The 18,272-nt window shown below is 37.6% G+C and overlaps 1 protein-coding gene across 2 annotated transcripts in view; it reads right to left on the reverse strand.

The window, feature by feature from the left end:
• Positions 1 to 18,272, reverse strand: part of IL1RAPL1 (interleukin 1 receptor accessory protein like 1) — a 1,447,392-nt gene that overhangs the window by 751,508 nt on the left and 677,612 nt on the right. The window lies entirely within an intron of this gene.

Genomic DNA, 18,272 nt, shown 5'->3' on the forward strand with positions numbered 1-18,272 from the left:
AGAGCTAGTGTGTTAGTCACTCAAGTTGTGTCTGACTCTTTGCGACCCCATGGACTATGGCATGCCAGGCTCCTCTGCCCATGGAATTCTCCAGGCAAGAATACTGGAGTGGGTAGCCATTCCCTTCTCCAGAGGATCTTCCTGACCCAGGGATTGAACCCGGGTCTTCTGCATTGCAGGCAGATTCTTCATGGTCTGAGCCACCAGAGAAGCCCACAGAATGTGTTTATGTGTATCTAACGTAAACCTCGGAGAAGGCAATGGCACCCCACTCCAGTACTCTTGCCTGGAAAATCCCATGAACGGAGGAGCCTGGCAGGCTTCAGTCCATGGGGTCGCTAAGAGTCGGAGTGACTTCACTTTCACTTTTCCCTTTCATGCACTGGAGAAGGAAATGGCAACCCACTCCAGTGTTCTTGCCTGGAGAATCCCAGGGACGGCGGAGCCTGGTGGGCTGCCGTCTATGGGGTCGCACAGAGTTGGACACGACTGAAGCAACTTAGCAGCAGCGGCAGCTGTACATGAGAACATGTTTAATCTGGAGAGCTATAACTTTTAAAAGGAAGAGCAAAGTGTTTTAACCTTGCTTTATTGGCAAAGGGTGGGGGAGAGAGGAAAAGGGAGGGAGGGTAGGAGGGAGAGAGGGAGGGAAGGACAGAGAGAGGGAGGGAAAGAGAGACAGACAATGGATAATAAAAATAAAATATATATAATATATATATATAATAAAATAAATATAAATAAAAAGGGATTAACTGGTGAGCCAATTCCAGGGTAATTTTAACAGAAACCAAATACTTCCTGGACTATCTCTTATTCCCTCTTCCTCTAGCGTCTTTTCTATGCCTCATCTGATAGTGATGGTAGGATGTAATAAGGAGACTTCATGCCTTCTTACTTCAGGTGAAGCCACAAACTTGACTTATCCCTGTAAAATAAGCCCTATGATTTGAGTAGGGATTATTTTATTTCAATTCTGTACTTTGCACAGCATGTCTGGATATATTGAAGGTCAGAGTCAAAGCAGCCAAATATTTTAGGAATAATCAAGCTTTGTGATCTGGATTCTTCCCTCATTATCATGAGAGAATACTTTCACCAGCCTTGATGAGAATTATGTGCAAGGCAACTGAGACACAAACACGTCTGCTTCACCCTCCTCATGGCGACTGAGTATTGACTAGTTTGATATTGATGTTTTCACAGTCTGTGTTTAGTAAAATCATTTTATTTGGGGGAAAATAATACTGCTAATAGCATTAGTAACAAATGTACAATATTTAATGCCTCCTTCCAGAGGCATAAAGAATAAAATATAATTTCTGCCCTCAATGAGCAGCTCATTCTTTAATGGGAGAGGCAAACACATAAACAAATAACTGTAATACAATATGATTTATTACTGATGGTGAAATGATATAAGCAGAATATTTGGGGACCACTGATAACAGAGGAAAGGCCACTGACCTATAATCTTACCTACGCACCTGGTAGAGAGATGAAAATCTTCAAATTGATAGTAAATTACTTGCCAGCAAAAGATTCTCTTAATAGCCATTCAGTCTTTTGGCAACTGACATTTCATTTACATTAACATAAGACTTGGACTCTATGTGATTCAGTTATTTGGGGGAAAAAGGTGAATCTGGTTTATATTTCTGACTGCTCTATTGAACCTGTTGGACACTTCATCAAATAGGTTTGGGAATAGTTATCTCCACAATTAAAGCATTAACAGAGGGAACAATAACATGAGTTGTTTTCTAGATACTCATGCAGATTGGAAAAGGTTCTACCTCTAATAATCAATAGTAAGGAAGTAAAAACCATGATGATGCTGATAATGATGATGATGGTGGTGGTGGTGATGGTTTTGCTTATTAGTAACTGAAAAAAGAATGACACACAATGAACTAGAGATAAAAATGGTACATCCATACATGGAGGAGATAATTATCTACTTATTTATATCATAAAACAAATTCATCCTTTCACTCCCTCAACAAATATTGAATGAATACCCATTAGAACAGCAACAATAGTAACTAATATGTGCCGAAAGGCTATACTGTGACAAGCAGTAGGCTAATAACTTTATGTGAATAATTTCATTTAATTCTTGGAAAACCCTGTATGTTAGGTGTTATTATTGTCATGCCCCTTTTACACTTGTATCCAAGGACAGCAGTTAATATGTGACAGAGCCAGGACGTGAACATAGACAGTCTAAACGCATATAACCCACTGTGCCAGGCAATACGTTTAGAAGGGCATAGAGAGAAGCAAAACAGACACAGTAGTGACCTTCTTGGAGCTATATATAGTTGTAAAGAGAGAAATTGATCAAGTTAACCAACAAATGCATATTCAGTCATGTTATGCACTGCAAAAAGGGCACCGAAGATGGGAACAGTGCTAAGTGGGAGAAGTTTAGACAGGGAGTTGGGGAAGACCTCTGTAAAAGTAGAATGCTAAAAGTTACCGCCAAGGATAAGAAGAAACCAGACATAGAAAGTGCAGGAAGAAGAGCCTTCCAAACAGATGAAACAGCAGGTATTCAATATTAGACAGTTTGCTTGCTTGGAAGGGCTGAGTGTTAGAGAGTTACAGAGAAGTGGGAAGTATTTAGATGGCATAAAAAAATGTGGATTTTATTCTAAGGAAACTCACAGCAATGAAGTAAGAGAAACAAAACAATCGTGGATTAAAAGGAAAGAAAATGGGGTGTGGAAGAGGTGGAAAGCTGTACACCAGGCTTTTTATTTGAACAAAGTGGATAATGATACCATTTCCCGAGTTGAGGAGGCCTGAAGCCAAGGAAGATCAAGAATTCAGCTTAGAACATGGAATTGCTTGCAATTCTACTGGAAAGTTGGAAACAAGCATGTGTTAAGAGGCTGAAGGGTTTATCTTTTGGCCTAAAGTTTATCCCCAATAAATAATTCAGACACTGAAGATGTTATCTGCACACAGGTGTTTGTAGTTAAAGTGTCGAAGAAATCCAAAGGCAATTGTGGGGGATCAAGGAGTGACATGCATTATTACAGCCACTAAAACCATACTTAGGAAGGCCCATTTTGAGTTGAAAAAAAATGGGGGTATTTTAATGAAAAAGATTTATTTATATATCAGAATATATATTTATTAAGTATGTGCCTGCTAAGTCACTTCAGTCCTGTCCGACTCTTTATGACGCTATGGACTGTAGCCCGCCAGGCTCCTCTATGCATGGGATTTTTCAGGCAAGACTCCTGGAGTGGGTTGCCATGCCCTCCTCCAGGGGCTCTCCCAGAGCCAGGGATTGAACCCGCATCTCATTACATCTACCTGTATTGACAGGTGGGTTCTTTACCACTAGTGCCACCTATGTACAGTTTTTATTCCAACTACAAAAAGTAGCTGCATGCATAGAATAAGAATGGTAGTCATACCATACATACATACAGACATATTAATACATATATAAACTAGGATGATGGGACAGTGAGTGTGATATTTTTCATCTTAGCTAAAATCTTTTAATTCTGTGATTGCGCTCACATGTGTGTGTGTGTACAAGTACACACACCCATACGCACATACACACACCCATGCATATCCTCTTGCAGGGCATTCTCTTTGGATTCAGCACTATCCATTTAAGTACGTTTGTGGGTCTTCCTTCAGGCTACCATCTTCTAGTGGCAATCTTGTTAAGTCAAAGGGTAACTGAACTTGCAATAGGCAAATGGCTTGAAAAATAAAGGAGTTATAATTCTTAATTTATTGTCTATGTCTTGGAATGTAGCGAAAGGATGAAGGACTAAACACTGTACAGCTGGAATGGTAACGGTGTCACCCTCCCAAAGTTGTATTACCTACACTCTGGTAAACTAAGTGAAGATGTTGTTCACTCACTCTTACGAATGCCGCTGAAATCTGCCCAATTTGAGTTTTATCCTCAGTTAACTCTTGAAACCTCAGTTAACTCTTTAGTCTGTTTCGCCTACATGCTTTTCGTTTCTGTTTTTTCTACAATCTGATAAAGCAAATTACCCCATAATTTAAATCCCAGGTGGAACGAACTGGGACAAAGAGTAAAAAAAGTTATTGTAATAATTACAACTCTCATCCAAAACAATAAAGTCTATGTCTCAAGAACTATGTCTTAAGAACTTCAAACTCTCCCTCTCTTAAAATCTGTGCCAACATGAAAATATACTAAATACCTAAATGAAGAATTAGCACCTAAGGTATAAATAATTTTGGCTTAAAAATATTTATTTTATAGTAAATCAAATGCTTTATATTGTTTCTGCCCAAAATTTGCCTATAAACTCAGGATATGAAAAATCTTAATGTACACTTTTTCATTCAAACCAATTCATGTTCACTCAAAACTGACTGATTATTCAATACAGAAACAGCAGAAATAATTTTTAAAATGAACTCTGAAAGTATGGTATAATTTGGAAAAACGAAACTTCAAACAGAATTCACCACTATAAGGTGGATATGAGCTCTACTTTTTGTTAGAAATAGAAAAGGCTTACACCATAAACCCTTTGAAGAGCTGCCAAATTAGGGGCATAGAAGTCTGAGCCTAGAGCTGAAGCAAAAGGAAATCCAATTTGAGTCTGACAAAAGAAGCTGAGTTTCTGATATGTGCAAACTTTATGGGATGGAGGATGGAGGTGGGAAGAAGCAAAATTGTTTTATATTTACCATCAGTTCAGTTCAGTTACACAGTCCTGTCTCTTTGTGACCCCATGGACTACAGTGCGCCAGGCTTCCCTGTCCATCATCAACTCCTGGAATTTGCTCAAACTCAGGCCCATCAAGTCGGTGACACCATCCAACCATCTCATCCTCTGATGTCCCCTTCTCCTCCTGCATTCAATCTTTCCCAGCATGAGGATCTTTTCCAATGAGTCACTTCTTCGCATCAGGTGGCAAAGGTATTAGGAAATTCAGCTTTAGCATCAGTCCTTCCAACGAATATTCAGGACTGGTTTTCTTTAGGATGGACAGGATGGATCTCCCTGCATTCCAAGGGACTCTCTTCTTTTACTTTCATCAAGAGGCTCTTCAGATCCTCTTCATTTTCTGTGATAAGGGTGGTGTCATCTGCATATCTGAGGTTATTGATATTTCTCCCAGCAATCTTGATTCCAGCTTGTGCTTCATCCAGCCTGGCATTATGCATGATGCACTCTGCATATAAGTGAAATAAACAGGGTAACAATATACACCCTTGATGTACTCCTTTCCCAATGTTGAACCAGTCCATTGCTCCATGTCCAGTTCTAACTGTTGCCTTTTGACCTTCTTACAGATTTCTCAGGAGGCAGGTAGGGTGGTCTGGTATCCCCATCTCTTTAAGAATTTTCCACAGTTTGTTGTAATCCACACAGTCAAAGGTTTTGGCATTGTCAGTAATGCAGAAGTATATGTTTTTATGGAACTCTCTTGCTTTTTCGATGATCCAACCGATGTTGGAAATTTGATCTCTGGTTCCTCTGCCTTTTCTAAATCCAGCTTGAACATCTGGAAGTTCTCGGTTCATGTACTATTGAAGCCTGACTTGGAGAATTGTAAGCATTACTTTGCTAGCATGTGAAATGAGTGCAATTGTGTGGTAGTTTGAGCATTCTTTGGCATTGCCTTTCTTAGGGATTAGAATGAAAACTGACTTTTCCAGTCCTGTGGCCAGTGTTGAGTTTTCCAAATGTGCTGGCATATTGAGTGAAGCACTTTTAACAGCATCATCTTTTAGCACTTGAAATAGCTCAACTGGAATTCCATCACCTTCACTAGCTTTGTTCATTATGATGCTTCCTAAGGCCCACTTGACTTCACATTCCAGGATGTCTGGCTCTAGGTGAGTGATCACACCATCGTGGTTATCTGGGTCATGAAGATATTTTTGTGAAGTTCTTCTGTGTATTCTTGCCACCTCTTCTTAATATCTTCTGCTTCGTTTAGCTCCATACCATTTCGGTCCTTTATCGAGCCCACCTTTGCATGAAATGTTCCCTTGGTATCTCTAATTTTCTTGAAGAGATCTCTAGTGTTTCCCATCCTATTGTTTTCCTCTATTTCTTTGCATTGATCACTGAGGAAGCCTTCCTTATCTCTCCTTGCTATCCTTTGGAACTCTGTATTGAGATGGGCATATCTTGCCTTTTCTACTTTGACTTTAGCTTCTCTTCTTTTCTCAGCTATTTGTAAGGCCTCCTCAGAGAACCGTTTTGCTGTTTTGCATTTCTTTTTCTTGGGGATGGTCTTGATCACCACCTTCTGTACTATGTCACGAACCTCCATCCATAGTTCTTCAGGCACTCTGTCAGATCTAATTCCTTGAATCTATTTGTCACTTCTACTGTATATCGCAAATGGCATTTAGCATCAGTATATCGCAAATGGTATTATGTCATCAAGTAACTCCTGTGTTTGCATCCCTGCCTTTATTAAGCCACATGGAAGAACTTTAAGATGGCATCTGTACCATGACAGGCATAGTCTAATAAAAATAAACCTCTTGCAAACCCGCCATCCATTTATGCTATATCTTATAATAGGAAGGAAACCCAAAGAATACCTCTGGAATTGTTCCCACATATGTTTTTTATTTCTTCTGAAAATAGCCCATAAATGCTAATAGCTTCTCTGTAGGGGGGGTGTTATTCCAATTAGAGTATTTGATTGGAAATAGGGTACAGAGAGTTAGGAACAACTTAATTTTTAAAAGGAAATAACTCCAGTTTTGTTTGATCACTTAAGTCAAATAAAGCTTATAGGGATGCCTCGTTAGTAAACATCAAACATCAGGGGGCCAGAGTGGACCCCAGCGTATGTGAGTGAGCTGAACAATGTTCTGTAAAATGAATTGAAACTTCAAGGGCATTATTGAGATTTAAAACTAAAGTACCACCACAGACAAACAAATAGGAAATGTGATCTTAATTCTTGAGGTAAAGTCTTAACCTTTTCTCCTTTTTCATTTGAAAATCAGTTCAAGTTGTCTTTCTTTACCTAATAGCATCCATTTTTATTGACTGTTTTCTGTTTTTTAAATTTTTAATTGGAGCTTAATTGCTTTATAATTTTGTGTTAATTTCTGCTGTACAACAATGTGAATCAACTGTAAGTACACATTTTTCTTTAACCAAAAATGTGACGCAAGAAAAATTCTCAGAGCAATTATGTGCAGTTTTTCTGTTACTTGCTGTAAGTCCTGTGTACTTAATATTGCCAAGAGAGAATTTTCCTCCTAAATTTGCTCTTCTGTGTAAAGTGCTATCATTGACAAGTGACATAGGATGCAAGAAGTATTCCAAAATTGACCCTCAAATGATCTGGGAAAACCCCAGTTCAAGGGCTGAATTTAAATGCTGAGTATAATAAAGGCTTTCACAAGTGCTGTCAAAGGAATTTCTGTTCTATTAAAACAACTGAAGGATGCATTACTTTATGGAAATATTTCTATCCTTCTCCATCACCATTTAGCATACTGCACTCAAAACAAATTCCCCCAGGACTAATTTTCCTTATAAAAATTACAGCTGGAGAAGTTATAGCAACATGTTATCATAAAATAAACCATGAAGCTCTCTACAAAGGAATAAGTCAGCATTCTAGCAGTGAAAACTTGGCAGCAAAAAAAAGGATCCCCTGAGGAATTGTGTGAGAAATTTTGATGGGATTAAAACATGCTGCATGACATATGGTATATATTTTTAACACATATAATAGGAGACATAAATTGGGAGAAGCATCTAATCATCAATGCCCTAACTCCCATATTTCGTCCCATCCATTAGGGATTTATCTCTTTCAGATTGTCATGGTAATGCAAGCATGAAAGGATCTTTGCTACCTTCTGGAATTCAACTTTAGAAAGGGAGATAAAATGTCACTATTATTTATCTGCATCGTTTAAGATGCTGTTTTTGTACAGAACAGAGAGATGTAAATAGATAGATGCAGCAACCTCAATGTACAGTCTGTTGAACTGCAATCAGTTTTACTAATACGTCTTATCACTGTTAATATCTTTCCATGGACTCAAGTGATACCATGCATTGGGTCAGACTTTGCTAAAAAACAAACAAAAAAATCATTTCCAAATACACTGATGTTAACAATATAACTAGATAAATTGCTAAAACTTTCAGAAACATACTAAGCTTACTCTTCTAAAAGGACAGACATTTTTTAAAGGTATTTTGATGTCTTTTTAACAGCATTTCTGTATGTTTAGATTTTGTTTTGTGTGTTACAAAAGTATAACTCTGTACCTTCTGGATTTACTACTCTCCTATTCCATTCAAGTGATAACTTCTACTAGTGAGAGGTACGGAAACAGAGCAATTCTCCCTTATTTATCATTATGAAGGAACATATTCCATATATAAGCACAGAGCAGATTCATATTACATGTGGGTACATGAAGTCATTCTACCTCTCTAAGGTCTCAAAAAGGGAATTGAAAAAGTAGCCACAGGGTTGGTTTAAGGATTAAAGGTGTTAAACTAGGCAAATATAATACTTAGCATAATATCCAGTATACTGTAAAAGTTGCCAATAAATGTTAACTATTATCACGTCATCACCACCATCATCATCATCCAACCAAACAAGGCCTTATGGAACTGACCTCCATCTAACAGAGGTTACTGTTGGGTACATGGCCTGAAGTGTTGTAAACCAAGCTATCAGATTACTTACTACAGTGCTACAACTTTAGCATTATCTTCATTGTACACATGGAAAAACTGAGGCTTTAGAATGAAAAGGTTGGGTGGAACTTAGTGAAACCAGCAACTGACATGTCTTTCTCTCAGATGCTGAATCCTCCATAGGAGGCTGGGTATTGCCCTTCATATTCACTACTAGGAACTTTAAAATAATACTTAGAGAAGCGCTCACAACAAAACTGTTTTCCCTTTTAGTTGATTTATTTGCATCATTTTTGCTCTTGATATTATCGTTGTTAGTATTTAATCATATGCAATTTTAATGTAAACAGCCAGAAATCATTTGTGAAAAGGGGGAAAAATACCTAACTATTTAATCAAATAATATATTTTTCAAGGAAAGTTATGCTGTCCTGTAAAGTAAAATGCAGAAACCATTTAAAGCAGAAGAGATTAGAGACCATGAAGATAATTAAAAGATTATTCAAGAAATTTCAGCAGGTTGATATGAGAGTAGGTAGGCGGAGAGTCATGTGAGCCCCTTCAAAAGTGATGAATTCGTTTTTGGAACATGGTGGGAGCTTAATAAAAGCCCAGGGAAGAAAGGAGGGAAAGAAGGGGACGATTCACCTAGGTGATTACATGGGTAGGAAGAAGAGGGAGAAAAAAATGCAAAATGATTTTATTTTCCACCCCCACACAACAAGGGGAATATAGAATTCTGCTTCAAACTGAGAAAACTGGAACTGAAGAAAACAGAAGAGCAAACATTACGAGTGTTCCTTAACACACACACACAAATATCTTAGTTATTGAAAACTGAAAAGGTTAACTTCACTTCTTCAGAATTGTAGTGTTCTAACAATAAAAACATCTCCAATATATATATTTTTTAATCTAATGACATAACCTCAGAGGGAATTAGGGTCTTGTTTTTAAAACCTGACACCCACTTTAAGAAAAAAACAATAAAGATAGATTGAACTAGAAAATTATAATACTTTTATTATTATTCTTGGCATGAGGGTTAAAAAAAAATGAAAAGCAGTCAAGTAAGATATATATCAACAGATACACTTTTATTTTTAAGAACAATTCCAGGTTGCAGGCTGTTCCCTCAGACATGATATTTTCGATTAAAATATCAATTTCATCTTTTGTGGTTTCACAGCAGCATAATCTCCTGACTCCTGTCACTGTTGAGCTGCCAACATCAATTTTATGTTTATTTCAAGGTGACTTTGGAATACTTCACCTGTCTTATATATGATTTCTGCCTTCCACTCAAGTGTTTTGACTTGTCCCCAGCCTCATCATACTACTAGTCTGTATAAATGCATATACCTAGGATTGGAACATTTCCTTTTAACATTAATATAATCTCATAACTCTCCTATAGCTGTAAAACTTTGCTCTCTCTCTCTCTCACACACACAGAAGCACCAAAATATCTGTACATGTATATTCCATTTTGTAATGTTTGTGATAATTGTTTCTTATGTCTCTTAGTATAATATCATACCCACAAATATAAATCACAAATTTGAAACTGTCCCTTGAAAAGGTTAGATTTTGAAAGATGGTGGCATTTCTTTTATTTACTCCTGGCTTAAGAGAGGACTCCTGTATCTTTTCCCAGGAAATATATCCAATATAAGCAGCTATTCTTTGTTCAGATTCATTTCAGTTTTGGTTTCCTTAGTTGTTGAATTTCTTTTCTACAGTGTCTCTGGTTCCATGGTAAACTCTGGAGAAATATTTATGGGTCTACCTCCCTGTTTCACCCTTTTATATTCAGCCTAACTGCAGTGATGCATTTGAGCCTTGAACAAAATAGAGTTGACCTGTGCGGGTATACTGATAAGCAGATTTTTTAAAATAGTAAATACTACAATCCTATGTGATCCATGTTGGTTGAATCCCAGGATGTAGAAACCTTGGCTATGAAAGGCCAACTCTAAATTACATGCAATTTTTTACTGCACTCAGAAGGCTGGTACCCCTAATAGCCCACTTCTCATTGTTCAATGGTCAACTGAATTTTCATGATCCTCTTTTAAATTGCTCACTAAATATCAGCCCAGATGCTTTATATCAAAACAAGTGTGATTTCCATCCATATCATAGAATCAATAGGCTCTCTACACCAATTTGCCTACCGTTTTTCATGTCACCTAAGAAACTGACCTCCTATCCCAAATTAATTGTTTCACTTTTAAACCCTGATAAAGGTCCCTTTCCTGATCTCCTTACTGAACCCCAACTACTATAAGTGACATGAAATGATGTGCCCAAACGATGTGTGACAAACTCCAACTTTATCAAACACTTTAATTACTTAACACTATAGATTCTAATGTCTTTGAGTATTAGGATCCAATCAATCCTCTTGTTGCTCCCAGTTTTATCATGTGTAAAATGAAAATAATAACAATACCAATCTCATGGGGTTGTGGTCCTGATTGAACACAGAGTTTGCATAAAATTATTATTATTATTTGGGGCTTCCTGAATAAGTTTTCATAGACAATTTAGCGTTCAGCATCTGCCTGTACCTTCTTTTGCTTTAATCTGTCTCCTGTCTTTTGTCATTCATATCTTTAACTCTTTCTACACAATATGTTTCTATTTATATTGTATTAATTTAGACTATAATCTGCTTGCTTAGATCACTATCCATATTAGAATAGAATATCCAAAAAGTTTTTGAGATCTCACTACCTCATTATTTAACATGATTGATTTTAATCATAAGGGCAATATTTTCCCCTTATCCAACTCTTCATATAATTCACATTTCTGTATATTCCTGTAATTGCGTTTATTCAATTTTATGAACCATAGGTATCTAATAACTGTCTTAGACATGTTAGGCTCACTTTCTTGTTGCCTCTCTGACAGGTAAGCCCTCTTGTTGGATAGACAATTACGCACATTATTTTTTAGTTACTTAAATTATGATTTTGGACTATAAAATATAGTTCATCTCAGTTGACTATAGGGTATTTTAACCTGAAATATTACAGGACATAAGAAAGTGTTTACTAGATCAAAAAAAAACTGCATTAATCCCAATGTAAGAGTTTGCAAAATGACTTATAAAAGAGTCAGTGGATATAAAGAGATAATCTATATACTCAATGAACTAAGTTTCTTCTTGGTACATGAATAATTTATTGTGATTTCTATTTAAAAAACATACTACAGTTGCCAACTTGACTCTTAGGATTAAAATAAAAATATATCAAAATCATGAAAGCTTCACTATGGTACTAGATAATTTTAAAATGACATAATATTTTATAATCTACAAGCTTTTTAAAGATTGGGTGGAAATACACATCAAGTGAATCAAGTGTGGAAATTTGTTTAATAAAATATGAAGAACCAAAATGATAAAAATTAAAGACAAAAGCATGTTTGGCTGACAGAGAAGACAAGCAAGAGCAAAATTTTTTGAGGAATTTTGTTTAATTTCCATAAATAATTGGTATTCTTGATAACTTATTTACATATTTAATCAGACCTATGATTTTTTTTATTTCCCTTTATGTCCTGCCTACTAGGAAACTTAAAGTGAGATCAGGTGCTCAACTACAGAAAACATATTAACATTCTTGTGCACTATCTATGCTTCAATCTTTTTACCATGGCCATTGTTTTCTACTTTAATTACCATATTGATACATATCACATATTGTATACATATACATATTACATGTATAAATGGGGCTTCCCTGGTGGCTCAGACAGTAAAGAATCCGCCTGCAATGCGGGAGACCTGGGTTTGATCCCTGGGTTGGGAAGATCCCCTGGAGGAGGGCATGGCAATCCACTCCAACATTCTTGCCTGGAGAATCCCCATGGAGAGAGGAACCTGGCAGGCTACAGTCCATGAGGTCTCAGAGTTGGACATGACTGAGTGAGTAAGAACATACATAATGATATTTAAAAGAATCCATTCTCAAATCATTCCAGAGTCATCAAGGACCTATTTGACCTGTTCCACAACCACCCTGTCTCTAACATCTCATTTGCTACAATTTTCCCTCAACTCTTAGCACTCTCTGCCTTAAACATAAAACATGCTTTCATCAGAAGTCTTTGCATTTGCTGTGTCCTGCCTGCAATTCTCTTTGCTCCATAAGGCTACATGACTCCTCTTTACTTCTTTAAACTTTCTTAAAAGTCACCCTATGACAGGTATCATCTTTCACTTCCTTGAAAGTGAAAGTAAAGGCTGCTCAGTCATGTCCAACTCTTTGCGACCACATGGACTGCAGCACGCCAGGCCTCCCTGTCCATCACCAACTCCTGGAGTTTACCCAAACTCATGTCCATTGAGTCAGTGATGCTATCCAACCATCTCATCCTCTGTGGGCCCCTTCTCCTCCTGCCCTCAAACTTTCCCAGCATCAGGGTCTTTTCAAATGAGTCAGTTCTCCACATCAGGTGGCCAAAGTATTGGAGTTTCAGCTTCAACATCAGTCCTTCCAATGAACACCCAGGACTGATCTCCTTTAGGATGGACTGGTTGGATCCCCTTGCAGTCCAAGGGACTCTCAAGAGTCTTCTCCAACACCGCAGTTCAAAAGCATCAATTCTTCGGCACTCAGTTTTCTTTATAGTCCAACTCTTACATCCATACATGACCACTGGAAAAACCATAGCCTTGGCTAGACAGACCTTTGTTGTCAAAGTAATGTCTCTGCTTTTTAATATGCTGTCTAGGTAGGTCATAACTTTTCTTCCAAGGAGTAAGCGCCTTTTTATTTCATGGCTGCAGTCACCATCTGCAGTGATTTTGGAGCCCCCCCCAAAAAAGTCTGCCACTGTTTCCACTGTTTCTTCATCTATTTGCCATGAAGTGATGGGGCCGGATGCCATGGTCTTAGTTTTTTACTCTCCTCTTTCACTTTAATCACTTAGTTCTTCACTTCCTGCCATAAGGGTGGTGTCATCTGCACATCTGAGGTTATTTATATTTCCCCTGGAAATCTTGATTCCAGCTTGTGCTTCTCCAGCCCAGCATTTCTCATGATATACTCTGCATATAAGTTAAATAAGCAGGGTGACAATATACAGCCTTGACGGACTCCTTTTCCTATTTGGAACCAGTCTGTTGTTCCATGTCCAGTTCTAACTGCTGCTTCCTGACCTGCATATAGATTTCTCAAAAGGCAGGTCAGGTGGTCTGGTATTCCCATCTCTTTAAGAATTTTCCACAGTTTATTGTGATCCACACAGTCAAAGACTTTGGCATAGTCAATAAAGCAGAAGTAAATGGTTTTCTAGAACTCTCATGCTTTTTCAATGATCCAGCAGATGTTGGCAATTTAATCTCTGGTTCCTCTGCCTTTTCAAAACCCAGCTTGAACATCTGGAAGTTCACGGTTCACATATTGCTGAAGCCTGGCTTGGAGAATTTTGAACATTACTTTACTAGAGTGTGAGATGAGTGCAATTGTGCAGTAGTTTGAGCATTCTTTGGCATTGCCTTTCTTTGCGATTGGGATGAAAACTGACCTTTTCCAGTCCTGTGGCCACTGCTAAGTTTTCCAAATTTGCTGGCATATTGAGTGCAGCACTTTCACAGCATCATCTTTCAGGATTTGAAATAGCTCAACTGGAATTTCATCATCTCCACTAACCTTGGTGGTAGTGATGCTTCCTAAGGCCCCCTTGACTTCACATTCCAGGATGTCTGGCACTAGGTGAGTGATCACGCCATCGTGATTATCTGGGTTGTGAAGATCTTTTTTGTACAGTTCTTCTGTGTATTCTTGCCACCTCTTCTTAATATCTTCTGCTTCTGTTAGGTTCATACCATTTCTGTCCTTTATTGAGCCCATCTTTGCAAGAAATGTTCCCTTGGTATCTCTAATTTTCTTGAAGAGATCTCTAGTCTTTCCCATTCTATTGCTTTCCTCTATTTCTTTGCACTGATCACTGAGGAAGGCTTTCTTATCTCTCCTTGCTGTTCTTTGGAACTCTGCTGTATAGTCCATGGAATTCTCCAGGCCAGAATACTGGAAGTGGGTAGCCTTGCCCTTCTCCAGGGGATCTTCCCAACCCAGGGATCAAACCCAGGTCTCGTGCATTGCAGGCAGATTCTTCACCAGCTGAGCCACAAGAGAAGCCCGAGAATACTGGAGTGGGTAGCCTATCCCTTCTCCAGCGGATCTTTCCAACCCAGGAATTGAACTGCGGTCTCCTGCATTGCCGGTGGATTCTTTACCAACTGAGTTATCAGGGAAGCCCTTGAATTCCTTAATACAACATAAAATCTATATCCATGAAGATATATATGGATATGGATATAGGTATGTTATATGTAATATAATTTTTTTTTACCCATTTCCACAGATATACTGTACTGTTACCTCTATACATTATTTTTCTTCTCACAATTATCACTACCTAAATGATAAGCTCCATCAGAGTTAGGATTTTCTTTTGTTTTTGTTGGTTTCTTTGCTTTATTGTTGTTGCTGTTTTGTCTTGAAGTCGTGTCTCACGTTTTGCAACCCCATGGACTCTAGCCTGCCAGGCTCCTCTATTCATGGGATTTCCCAGGCAAGAATATTGGAGTGGGTACCCATTTCCTTCTCCAGAGGATCTTCCTGACTCAAGGATTGAACCATGTCTCCTGTATTCGCAGGCAGATTCTTTACTGCTGAGCCACCAGGGAAGACCTGTATTCTATTAGCAGTGCCTTAAACGTAAAAAGTACCCACAAAATATTTGTGGAATGTAAGAATGACTAAATGGATGAATACAAAATACAGAATCCGGACACATGAATTACATACATTGATTTATTAGTGTAGAAGAAAACAATGTAAACTCAAAAATAGCAAATGTTCAAGTGCTTTGTCTTTCAAGATACAAATCAACATCAACCTAGCTGCAAAACAGAGGTTATAAAATCCAATTTAATTTTGTATCCTTGCTATTTCAGCCTAATTTAACTTCCTTCTCAATTTTCCTTTCCTGAACTTTGAATCATTCCAGAAAAGAAATGATCCAAAATAAATGGTTCCTGGTTTAGAATTAGCATGGTTGTTAGAAAAAGTAATGCATTTCTCAGAAGTGAGAAGGGATTTAAGTGGCTCAGACCAAGGCAAAAGCCAGGTAAAATGAGAGATTTTCATTAAAAGGCTTCTTTTGTTTGATGGGGGATTTTGGAGTCCTGAGATTTCATAATAACATTATCTGTTATAGGAGATTAGGCAAACGAGAGCCAATTAAACTCCTGGACTACAGCCAAGGTACCACTGCTGACACAAACAGGAATTTACTTAAAAGTACCAAAGGAAGCCCCTGGTCTTAGCTGAACACCTTTCTTTTTCCTTGTGGAAAGCTTCTTATTTTTAATGATACAATGCAAAGAAACAAATCACACTATTTTAGATATGATGCAGCAGAAGAAATGAGAGAACAATATTATAGAAGAGACTAAAATGATGATGAAATTGCCTCTGGTGTTATTTGAGGAGAAATCCTTCTCTAGTTTGGATTCCAAATGCTGAAAGGTAATGAGAAGCCTCAAAAGAGCAGCATTTCCACCATTCACTAAACTAGCTCTCTGGAATCGTATCCACAAGCCACAGCTTAATAGTTTCCTGGCTTCATGCTTTCTTATTTCCAAAACATGAGAAGCATTGAGTGATGCCCACCCTTCTCTCAAATGAATTCATTAGGCTGGACATTACCAGGATGCTCACCAAATCTCTTTCATTATTTAGGTATATTTTTGTTGTTGTATCTATTTTTCAATTGCGGTTTTCTTTCTAACTCCCCTTAGGACTTCCATCCCTAAGTAGCATGGTAAATGCAAGTGTCAAGCATGGTAACAAAACAAAGTTCAATAAAAGGAAAAAAAAATGTTATATTCTCATCAATAAGTTAGAGAGGTACATTGAGGAGAAAATGGATCAGCAATTCTATGTACAACTAAAGTCTACATATCTAAGTTATGTCACTTGTACGTGATTTTCTAAATTTTTACCTGAAAATAATCACTTTAACACCTCAAAGAAAGAGATGGCAGATAAAACGATGTGAAAAATTTCTCATACATTTTATGCTACCAATTAAAATAACATTTTGATGTAAATTGGGTAATAAATGGGGATTCTTTTGTCTTTATTTCTTATATCTCTTTTTTATTTCACTGTTTTGGCATTTGGAATCCTAAGTTATATATACATTTCCATACTTTTCAAAAATATCACTCAGTATTAATGAGGAAAATTAGGCCATTGGGGCATTCTAATTATAAGAAAAAATGTTCTCCCCCATTCATATAAGACTTTGACTTGTTCTCCATTCTTTTCATACTCTGAAACCCATTTTTACTGTTATAATCTATAACTGCTATAAGATATACATATTTTGATCACTGTTCTGAATACAGAATGTGAGTCTGATTCATATATTGCTTAATAACTGGAAAATGGTTAAATAACTGAGACTCCAATGCAGAAAAATTTTAAAGGTAACAGAGTGCTGTCAGTGCTAATGGGATATCATTGAGATACTGTAATGAATTATTGCATTTCTGGGTCACAACATCCTCTCCATAATCATTTAAGACATATTAACCAGGCAGAAACTATCAAATGATCTCAGTATGATGTCAAAATGTCTGTGAAAGTTTTTCTTTCTCCTGATTCATGTTCACTATTACCAGATTCCTAATACAGTGAAAGTAGCTCAAGTTCATTGTACACATTTGCTCCCAGACAGAATGCATCTTAGAACTCATATCTTCCCCTAATTGCTTTGATTTCTAATTATTTTTAGTAGAGAGACATACAATAAGATATACAATATAAAAGGTATGAAAAAGTGTCTGAACCAAAAACTTAAGTCTTCTTCCCAGTCCAATCTCCCCAACCAACCAGTCTTATCTTCTGGAGGTAACCTCCTCAACCAATTTGAATGATAAACAGGCCAGAGATAGCCTATGCTCATCATACTGTGTACGTGTGTGTGTGTGTGTGTGCGCGCGCGCACGTGTGCATGCATCTGAGCATATTCTTTTCCCAAACCAGTAGCATATTTATATCCATTTTTGCACCCTCTATTTTTCTCATTTAATAATACATTTTCAAGATCTTTCCATGTAAGTGCATACAGGAATGTCTTTCTCCTTTATACCTAAATGGTGTCCATTGTGTGGAGGATCTACAATTTTCTTGACCAGTCATCTGTTGATTTACATTTAAGTAATTCCAAATCTTATGCAATGCAAAAGATAATGAAGGTAGTCTCTCTCTTACACATAAACAGAAATGTAGGCATGGATGAGTGTAACTTCAAGATAAATTCGAGAATTGCTGAGTCAAAGAGTATGTGCCATTTGGGTCTTAATGTGTGTGTGTGTGTGCTTAGTTACTCAGTGACCCCATGGACTGTAGCCCACTGGGCTCCTCTGTCCATGGCAGTTCCCAGGCAAGAATACTGGAGTGGGTTGCCATGCCTTCCTCCAGGGGATCTTCCCAGCCCAGGGATCAAACCCAGGTCTCCTGCATTGCAGGCAAATTCTTTACCATCTGAGCCACCAGGGAAGCCCTTGGGTCTTAATAG

The sequence above is a fragment of the Giraffa tippelskirchi genome, chromosome X (genome assembly GCF_054371585.1).
Source record: "Giraffa tippelskirchi isolate mGirTip1 chromosome X, T2T-mGirTip1v1.2.pri, whole genome shotgun sequence".
In the NCBI taxonomy this organism is placed as follows: Eukaryota; Metazoa; Chordata; class Mammalia; order Artiodactyla; family Giraffidae; genus Giraffa; species Giraffa tippelskirchi.